Genomic DNA, 10,946 nt, shown 5'->3' with positions numbered 1-10,946 from the left:
CGAAAGGTGGTGTTCAGATGTAACTGTGTTAAAGAAGATGTGCTGTCCAGCTCTTGAAACACTCTTCATTAACTGCAAACCGTTCTATTCGCCGCGGGAGTTTTGCTCGTTCATTCTGGTGAGCGTCCACATTCCTCCGCAAGCGCACGTGAGCTCGGCTTTACAGATACTTGCTAATATGATCACAGAGAGCGAGCAACAACACCCGGACTCTATTAAAGTCCCAGAGAATGATTAGAACAAAGCGATTCTCTCACGTGAACTGCCCAAATACAGACAGCATGTTACTTGTCCCACCAGAGATAGTAATATACTCGACCATTGTTACACAGCAATAAAGGATGCATATCACTCTGTCCCACCGGCAGCTTTGGGGCTCTCTGATCACTGTTCATCTCATACCAACCTACAGGCAGAAACTGAAATCAGCTAAACCTGTAGCAAAGACTGTAAAGAGATGGACCACTGAAACAGAGCGGGCTTTACAAGCCTGTTTCGAATGGATTGATTGGAGTAGTGTTGTCAAAAGTACCGACTTCGGTACCTAGTCGGTACTGAAATTTTAAAAACGTGACGCTTTGAGCGCTGTTGAGTGGATTCGTAAACATCTCTGGCTTTTACCCTGACTGAAATAATGTGTTTCTAACAGCAAACACTCAGAATAAAGTGAGATGATCTGCTGATGTGAAATCCTGAATGGCTTGTTTAATGAGTGTTGATAGTCTGAGGATCATCAGCTGCTGAAAACACTCTTTATTTCATGTCAATAGTTCCTGTTTTCACCTCATTTATTATGCTGATGTCTTCAGATCTGCTGTAAATTGACACTTAAAGGCACAATATGTAATTATAACCATTAGAGGCCACTTATTCAAACAAAAGCATAGCTTGATGATGCCTTGATTTCACAGAATTATGAGAGGTGTTGTCTTCACGTCTACAGCCGGTGGAAAAGAATCCAATGGGATTCAGGCAGAAGTCATATTTATGAATGAGTAAATGAATAATGATTTATTAACATTACTGTAGTATGAAGCAGGGTGTGGCTGAAAGATGTTGGAGTAGAACGAGGAGCGATTGCTAATGAGAGACGAGCGCAGAACAGTCGAGCTTTTATTATGCCTCATAATAAAATATATTATGTTGAAAGTTGTTTTAATGCTACCCTGCGTTCCCTTGGTGGCTGAGACACTTGTTGCACACTGCAGTAAGTTAGATCGATATTATTCATGGTAAAACGTGGCACACGCTGTATATCTAGAAAACGAGATTTAAACAATAATTCTTGCTGTGTTGAGCTACATAACATGATTAATTTTCTGTTGATGAATGTTTCCAAACAGTTGCTCACCTGTCCTAATAAAACACATAATATATTAAAGCGTCTTTGGTGTTTCCACTATTAGTGGTTTTTTTAATATTTTAATCCAAGTCAACACAAGTCAACTAATATATATATATATACATGGGCGACATTTGACTCTCGAGTTAGGGGGGGCAAGAATTTTTTTTTTTTTTTGCAGGTAAACATCTTTTTGTACCTGCATCAGCAAATTATTCGCGGAAGTTTTAAGCAAACAAGTTTAAGTTTGCTTGTTCTTTTTTTTTACTTATTTATTTAATAATTCACTTAATTGTATTATCACGGGAAATGACGCAGACGATATCTGGAATCAGAGTTCATCATTTTGCGAGCAACTGATGATAAAGAAAAATGTCACGTCGCAATATTGATAATAGGTATTATGATTTTAAACCATGAAGCCGAGCCAGTTGATATCACACAAACAATGAGCAAACTTTGCGTGAGAGTTATGCGGGTGAAGTCTCACTAGAGAACAGTAGCGGCTCCTTGCCATAAATATAGATAGGGCAGATTCTGGGTGTTAACGCTAGTTTATTATAAACATTTTGCAAGCTTTATATTCTAATCGCTGAACACATCAGACACACTTTTGGCAGAATTCGAATGTCCTTGCGTTATTCAGCCTGAGGGTGGCGCTCTAATGATGATTGACAGACTTTAGTACACACAACACACAAAATCTTTGAATTGTATTTATTGCTTTTGTTTTTAGAATATTGTTTTAGAATAGTTATGTAGGAATTCGAGAAATGAGCACGTTTAAATTAAAGGGTTTATACCCTCATTAATGTTATACGCTACTCCACATAGGAAGAACAGACATGCCAAACAGTTACTGACCTGATGCAGACACATATCTGAAGCGGACTGATATCGTCTTGGTCTGGAGCGAGGTGTACGTGAGGTGTGTTTAACGTGGAAATAAGCGGGGCAGCCAGAAATCTGCCACTATGGCTCTCTATGAGAGGGTGCTGCAATTCCATTTTTCACCACAGATTTACATAGGAAAGTTGTGTGGCGCTGTAGAGCTGGGATGGGGCTTTATATGCTGAACACATTTATAATGTATTATTAATTCAGTGTACATAGGGGTAGGCCTATATTTTAGGATTAATATTTTGGCAAGGCTCTGCCCCACCTGCCCATACAGAGCCGCGGCTGGTACAGAAACTGAAAGTAAAAACCATAGACTGTGGTAAAAACTGAGCTTTTGGCATCTGTCGGCGCATATCCTCTTAGAGACTATTAATTTATTTTCTTAATATTTCTCTTGTGGTCCATAGTGAGGAAAAAAATGTAAAATTTTACGAAAATAAACTAGTTGTTTTTTAAACGAGAAGTATCCAACTAATCTTTTAATCAAATCGATTAACTGTTTTATCCAAATCCACATGCATGGACCGTCCAATGTTCAGTACTGCATGTCTCCTGTATCTGATGTTTATCATGTGTTTTCAGAAACGTTTACTAGACGGTGGACTAGCTTTGACTCTCTGAATAGTGGCCGCGTTTTTTGTGACCACGGTCTTTCCGCGCTCACGGGCAAAGGACTCGGAGTAGGCTATCTTTGAAAAGCTCGCACTCAACTGTGCGCGAGAAGGAGCGATGGAGCTGTAGCCTACCCGAGAAATTTTATATATATATATATATATATATATATATATATATATATATATTAACCGCTCCAAATTGTAGTGGACGAGCTGACGGCTCACATCGGGAAAAATTGCCCCCCCCAATGCCGCCCATGTATATATATATATATAAAGCTTAGAAAGTTGTTGTTGGTTACAAATATCTACATTTATTTCTTATGTTTTTATGATTTTAACTATTTTTCTGACCATTATTTATAAGAATTAGCATTGCATTATATATATATATATATATATATATATATATATATATATATATATATATATATATATATATATATATATTAACCGCTCCAAATTGTAGTGGACGAGCTGACGGCTCACATCGGGAAAAATTATGGGGGGCAACTGCCCCCCCTTGCCCCCCCAATGCCGCCCATGTATATATATATATATATATATATATATAAAGCTTAGAAAGTTGTTGTTGGTTACAAATATCTACATTTATTTCTTATGTTTTTATGATTTTAACTATTTTTCTGACCATTATTTATAAGAATTGGCATTGACCGCTCCAAATTGTAGTGGACGAGCTGACGGCTCACATCGGGAAAAATTATGGGGGGCAACTGCCCCCCCTTGCCCCCCCAATGCCGCCCATGGCTTAGAAAGTTGTTGTTGCATTTTTATATATATATATATATATATATATATATATATATATATATATATATATATATATATATATATATATATGCAGATCAGCTCCTCCCACAGCAATCACATCATCAGTGAAGCTCCTCCCACATCAGTTCTCCAATAAATGCTGGGATATTCCCATCAGACGAGCATCAGGAAGAGCTGGAATCTGCAAAGACTGAGTTTATTAAAGAGGACAGTGAGAACATGAGTGATCCAGAACCCTGCAGAATGAAACACACTGAAGATACTGAAGAACAAAGAGGTTGGTGTTTATTCTTCATTCATGTTAGAAAGATTCAAGATTTAGATGAAGAGAAATGGGATTTTTGTTTATCATTAAACCATAAACACCAAACTTTATCAAGTAAATGAACTTTCCAGAATATCTGACAGGGTGTAAGCATAACTGAAGCAAAATCTGATTCGTAGTTACTGATAAAGTTGATTAGTTTCTTGTCCTCCCATCATGCTGTAGAAAGAGCCCAAACGATGTCACTTCCTGGGTGTCACAATTTAAGAAATAAGAAATGCACATTTTCCTTAAAATGAGGAAATCATGTCATGTTTAACAGGGTTACACGGGTTACATATCTAAAACTTGGTGTCAAAATATGAAAGTATTATATATTTTAATGTAAATATCACATTAGAAAAGTGAGATTTGTCTATAATGTTTTAAAAAATAATAAATGGAAGATCAGTGTACCTCATTCATGGAAACTTTCAGTCACGTATAATTTATTTATATAAACATTAAAGTGTTCATAATATTTTATAGCAGCTGTCCGCTTTGTTACGTCAGGGTTCAGTTGTATGTTCTTTCACTTCATATTTCTCTTTAATTTATTTGAATTATTTTGATGTAATGAAAAGGACATCAAACATTGAGGACATTTTCTATTTTTTTCTTCCATTTTAGATATGATTGAAGAGGAGAAGGAGAGTGAAGAACTGAGTGAAGTGGAGGAGGAACATCATGTCAAAAACTCAAAGACTAAAACAACATTTTTAAAGAAACGAAGAGGCAAGAAATCTTTCACCTGTGCACTCAGTGTGGAAAGAGTTTCACAACCAAACTAAATCTTGAGAATCACATGAGAGTTCATACTGGAGAGAGACCGTTCACATGTGATCAGTGCAGGACGAGTTTCAAACAAAAAATACATCTTAATCAACACATGAATATCCACACTGAAGAAAAGCCATTTAAGTGTGATCAATGTGGGAAAGGATTCACGAAATCATCAAGCCTTAAAGGACACATGAGGATCCACACCGGAGAGAAGCCGTTCATGTGTGAATGGTGTGACAAGAGATTCTCACTCAAGCATTATCTTCAGATACACATGAGGATCCACACTGGAGAAAAGCCATTTGCATGTGATCAATGTGGGAAGAGTTTCAGTCAATCAACACAACTTAAGAATCACATGAAAATCCACACCGGAGAAAAGCCGTTTACATGTGATCAGTGTGAAAAGAGTTTCAGTCAGTCAGCACAACTTAAGACTCACATGAGAGTTCACACTGGAGTGAAGCCGTTCGCATGTGATCAATGCAGCAAAACATTTCTTCATTCATCAAACCTGAAGAAACACCTGAGAGTTCATACGAAGGAGAAAGCCACATTCATGTTCTGTGTGTGGAAAGTGTTTCTCACGGCTGTCACATTTATATAGCCATGAGAAAATTCATACTGGTGTGAGAGATTATATGTGCTTTGAGTGTGAGAAAGACTTTTACTACAGGTTGCAATTTAAAACTGCACCAGAGGATTCACACTGGAGAAAAACCTTACAAGTGTTCACACTGTGACAAGAGATTCAGTTTTTCAGCATCTCTGAAAAGACATGAGATGATTCACACTGGAGAGAAGCCGCACACGTGTGATCAGTGCGGAAAGAGTTTCACTGTTAAAAGCGACCTGAAGCGACACACGAAGATCCATGCAGTGGAGAAACCACATACCACAGTCTGAAATCACAGTAAGTACTTATCTTTATGTGCTGAGAAACAGTTATTACAGCCTCATTGAGCGACAGGACAGTCTGTTGGTTTAGAAATGTGTTCCCTTTCAAACGCTACACTCTAAGCTGTGTGAACGTCTTTAGACGTGACCAGCTGTGAATATATGTGTAAAACACCGTCAGTGAAATTAACCTATATTTAGCCTTGCGGGACATGCACACTATGTCCCCTCGTATAACTGGGGACCGACTCGTCACGCTCAGCAGCCTCATAATATATAACACCAGCCCCATGGTTCAGTGAAATGTTTGCTGTTCTGTTGATTCCCGTCAAATCCAGTTCTAACCGAACAAGTTAATCAGGAATGTTTGACGTTCGGTTTGAAATGACCATCTGTTAACTAATTCTCTTTAGTTATTTAAACTAAGTCAGCTTGTGATGTGTGTGATTGTTTAAAGATTACATGTCAAACCTGCATAATTTAGAGTTTCATGACCAAACTAGTGATTTATAACACAAATCATCTTCATGATATTAAAATAGATCATAATCGAAATTAATCATAATTTCACATTTGTCTCTCATTTGAAATCTCACGTGATTTAATGTTTCTTTTAGACCTGATGGACGTGAACAAGAAAGGAAAAACAGAAGAGAAAACATCTGTCACCTGCCCTCAGAGTAAAAAACATTCACATGTAAATCAAGGCTGAAGATTCACATGAGATTCACACTGGGAAGAAGTGGATCAGACTTTCTGTCTAAAATCTTTTAAGTTCAGGAGCTGAAGAAGAGGCCATAACACTCTTAAGAGAGACATGAATCTGACATTATTTTAACTCATTCGTCATTGTTTTTCATAAGATGATGTTGTTTCTCTTCCACTTCTGCTCTCCCATGCGAATGTAAGATATGCTTTCATGTAGTTTTGAAACTGAACACTTGATTCTCTTCTTCTCTTGAGATGCTTTGACTCTCTTATATAAGCCATAAAGAGAGAGATCTGTCTTATTCATTTTCATTTTTACTTGATTTATTAAACTCGTTAATCCTTTTATCAACAACTCATTTTTATTGTCTCTTTTCATTTTCTTCTGATTCTGCTTGAATAAGTAATGATTTTAGTTCAGAAAGCCATGAAGTAGCCTTTTATGATTTCTTTTTCTTTCCATGTTTTTAGCTCTCAGTAGAGCTTTAAAATACATAATAATTTATATTTCACTCATGCGTTTTCAACCCAAGTTTCTCTTGAAGCCAATATGGAAGTGACTTAAACTGCAGTTCATCGAATGACCTCTAGGGACAGGCTCCAAAAGAGAGCAGAACCTCATTGAGTCCCATGTTAAAATGCCCAACTTTACAGCAGAAAAAACATGTTTACAGCCTGGTACAAATTGTGGTTTTGGTCTATACTGCTAATTTTGCCCTTCATGACAACTCTGAGGGGGGTGAATTTTTTTATAATGACACAAATTATAATTACTGGTGCTAGAGCATCAATATTGTATAAAAGACACAGTAGATTGACAGTAAACCTTTAGAAATTTCAAATATGTAAGGACAGTGGATGAACCAGACAAGTGCTTTGTTCAGATGATTCTTTCAAAACATAATTCCAGAAACTCAAGGTCAGAGAATCTGATTTTTGGCTCCAGCTCGTCTACAGAACAACCCCCTCTAGGTACATTTATGGCACCCATACTTCCTGACTGAGGAAAAAGGGGAACATTTTTAAGCCATTTGTATAAACCAAATGGTCGAACAGACAACACAATTTAAGCAACAAAATGAAAAAGTGTTTGCAAGACATTGCAGGCCTGTTCTCTGAGTGATCTATAAATGACACAGAAATACTCAGAGAGACACAAATAAACTGTATCAAAATGTTCCAAACAATTTGAAACGGACTTATCAAACATCTTTTAACTGCATAAATGTTATATCATGTCTACACATGCGACATGTGACCAGTTATGTTTTAGATCACCCACAACTCATATAACTGTATAACTATTGAATGGCTGAATGAAAGTATTTCTTGTCTGATATGTATTTAAATCTCTTTTTCTCATTTAAATCATGGTGTGGCGACCAGGGCGGGCGAGAGCCGTGAGGGAACGGCGCGAGGCCGGTGACGCGAGTGTTAATGAGCTTCACCTGGGAGGCGTGCCGGCCTCGAGTCCCTGACGGAGGAGCTCCGGAGGCATAAAAGGAGGAGCGACTACAGTGAAGGACGAGAGAGGACCAGGCCTGGACTTTATTTTATGGTTTATTATGTTTGTGTGGCCGGCAGACGTCCGCGAGGGTCTGCCGGCATTACTTTCGTTTTGTTCTTTGTTTATTTTGGTATTAAAGTTCTGTTGAATGTTCGCCGGTTCCCGCCTCCTTCTTCCCACATCTATGAACCTCGTTACACATGGCTTGAATGAAATCTGTGTAAAATGTATCATATTCCATTTAATAGAAATCATGTCTAAACATGATTTTAAATAAATCTATGGGGTATTTTGAGCCGAAACTTCACAGACACATTCAGGAGACACCTTAGACTTATATTACATCTTGTGAAAAAATGTTCTGGGGCACCTTTAAGTTTGAGATCTGAGAGAGAATTGATGGGAATCGATCAGGGAATCAATCAAAGTGTTGCTGCTGCCCTTTGTTTCTACACTGTAAAATGTTTATTGTCAAATTAACAGTAACTTACTGGCAACATTTATCCAGTAGTTGCTGTATTTAATACAGCAGTAAAATTACTGCAAAAAATAACTACAGTAGTTTTAATCATACTGTAAAATAAAGTACATCATTATGCTGTACTTTATTTTAATTTTTATTTATTTTAAGTTAACTGTTATATATTCAATAACACAAATTATTGCTTCAGATCAACTTTATTTAGGTTTCATCTTTTACATTTCTGAACTTCAATACAGAAATTTACCTGCATATTAATTTCATCAATTAACAAAATACAATTAAATTGCATGCCACTAAAATCACATTAACACATTGTGCCAGTGGAAAATAAATGTTGGAAATATAAAAATAAAGTTTGAAGAGTTAAAGTACTTAATTAGTAGCAGTATACAACAATAACCAGTGAATACATATCATCTTACATCTTAAAACTACGTGCCATAAAGAAAAGGGTCTTCTTTATTGCGACGACTCTTCCCCCCGTCTCACGATGGTTCAGCCCGTCTGCCAGCGCTGCTGCAGGAAAAAAGTGCTGTGAGCACGGCTTAAGCTGGGAAATGAGCGCCAGCACCAAAAGTATTTATTACCTTGAAGTTGCAAACAACATTGGTACAAAACAAAAAAAGTGATTACATGCGTTTTAAAGTTGACCTACCATTTTCACGAATGCTTTTCGTCTTCACAACGACTCTTCCCGCCTGTCTCACGTTAATTCAGCCGGTCTCTGCCAGCGCCGCTGCGGGAGGAAAGAGCTACTTAGTGCGGCTTAACAGGGAAATGAGCACCCGCTTCGATGTTCTTACGGATATTTATAAACTAAAACAACATTGGTACAAAACAAAAAAAGTGATTACATGCGTTTTAAAGTTGACCTACCATTTTCACGAATGCTTTTCGTCTTCACAACGACTCTTCCCGCCTGTCTCACGTTAGTTCAGCCGGTCTCTGCCAGCGCCGCTGCGGGAGGAAAGATAGTGCGGCTTAACAGGGAAATGAGCACCCGCTTCGATGTTCTTACGGATATTTATAAACTAAAACAATATTGGTACAAAACAAAAAAGGCGATTACATGCATTTTAAAACTGACCTACCAATTTCAGGTAATAGGCCTAGGCTTTTTGTCTTCACAACGGCTCTTGTATAAAACAGATAAGACAATTACATGTGTTTTAAAGTATACCCACCTACCAATTTCATGTAGGCTACTCCGTCCTCGGACTTTAATCTTCACCACGCTGCAGGAGGAAAATGCCAGAAAATGAACGCTTACTCATGTATTTTTATGGAAATGTATTTAACTAAAAATGAATTAACTAAAACGTAGCTTTATATCTAACATCAGAATAAAACATAGAGTGAGAAAAAAAGAAAAGTTAACCTACCATATTGTTGTGGGCTTTCATCATGATGAGTCTGTCATGCGTGAGGAGGTGTGTGGTTGTTTTTCGCGGTCATTTAGTAACCTACTGTATTTAGATATACAGTAGGCTAATATTTTCCCAGAATGCATTGAAAATCTACAGTAACATACTGTACACAGCTTATACAGTTGGAAACTGTTAAGAATACAGTAACAAGCTGTGAAAACGACAAAATCTACAGTAATATGCTGTACTCAGATTCTACAGTAAGGAACTGTTGAGAACACAGTATAATACTGTGAAAACAACTGAAATCGTTTACAGTGTACTCTTTTCACATCTTTGGATTAAATGTGTTTACCTCAATAAAGTAGCCTAAACTGGAACAGATACTGGAAAATATGTGACCGATTGAATAATAAGGATGGTGTACGAGGTGGGGCATATGTATTTCATTTAAATTTAAAAACCTTTCTGATGCTTTGACCTTTTCCATTGCCTTCAGGTGTTGTGACCCTGAAGCGCCATAGCGAGAGTATGAGCGCGTGAGCTGATAGTATAATATGTAAGTTGTGGACGCCGTATTTCGTCTATAGCAACGAGGTGCATCACGCAGCGTTTCTATTCCACTCTGTCACGCAGAAATTTCAGTCCACTCTTGGATTATGGCAGAGATCTTCCTTTCTATGGACCTCTGATCTCTAGGCACTGCTGTTTTGCTTGTGATTTATTTTCTTCACATTAGTTTTTGGTCACATACTGATGTTTGTTTGAAGCGATTTATTTTCTGTTATTGATTTTATTATTTGAGTTTGACTTGTACCAACTGCTGAGGTCTGTATTATGTTTGGAGAAAAGGGGAGTTTTTAACCCATTTTTCTGTATTTTAGGAGTCAGTCTGCATGGGAGTACTTTCCTCTGGGGTTATCTGGGTCTTTCCTTCACTGCATGGGCATGAGTTAATAGCATTATTCACTACACCTTTTTAAAGTTGTTGGTTGATGGTCTAGTCATCAGTTCACGTGTGGTGTGTGCTCTTGAGGCCGTCAGTCCCTGGCCCAGTGACTCTTTCTCCTCCTCCCGCAGGCTTATTGACTTATGGTCTAGACATCTTAAAATTGTGATCCTCTCTTTTTAGATGGTTATAAATGTGAAGTTTATAAATGTGAAGTTTATGTATTAAATAATTTGGGTATCACTCGGTTACATGTACATTGAGCCTATAATGAGCCATGTGAGATTTTAAATCTA

At 37.5% G+C, this 10,946-nt stretch overlaps 1 long non-coding RNA gene and 1 pseudogene across 1 annotated transcript; one reads left to right on the top strand and one right to left on the bottom strand.

Moving 5' to 3' along the window:
- The first annotated feature begins 3,869 nt into the window (after nucleotides 1-3,869).
- LOC125253159 lies at nucleotides 3,870-6,691 on the top strand (annotated as a pseudogene).
- Nucleotides 6,692-8,512: 1,821 nt separating this feature from the next.
- LOC125253167 lies at nucleotides 8,513-10,129 on the bottom strand. Its single transcript, XR_007181371.1, has 3 exons — nucleotides 9,211-10,129; nucleotides 8,990-9,070; nucleotides 8,513-8,850 (listed from the first exon to the last, which is right to left on the bottom strand). It is a non-coding gene; the product is annotated as an uncharacterized LOC125253167 (long non-coding RNA).
- Between the last annotated feature and the right edge of the window lie 817 nt (nucleotides 10,130-10,946).

The sequence above is a fragment of the Megalobrama amblycephala genome, linkage group LG2, assembly GCF_018812025.1.
Source record: "Megalobrama amblycephala isolate DHTTF-2021 linkage group LG2, ASM1881202v1, whole genome shotgun sequence".
In the NCBI taxonomy this organism is placed as follows: Eukaryota; Metazoa; Chordata; class Actinopteri; order Cypriniformes; family Xenocyprididae; genus Megalobrama; species Megalobrama amblycephala.
The sequence above is the reverse complement of the archived record's forward strand: the minus strand, read 5'-3'. Positions and strand labels throughout refer to the sequence as shown.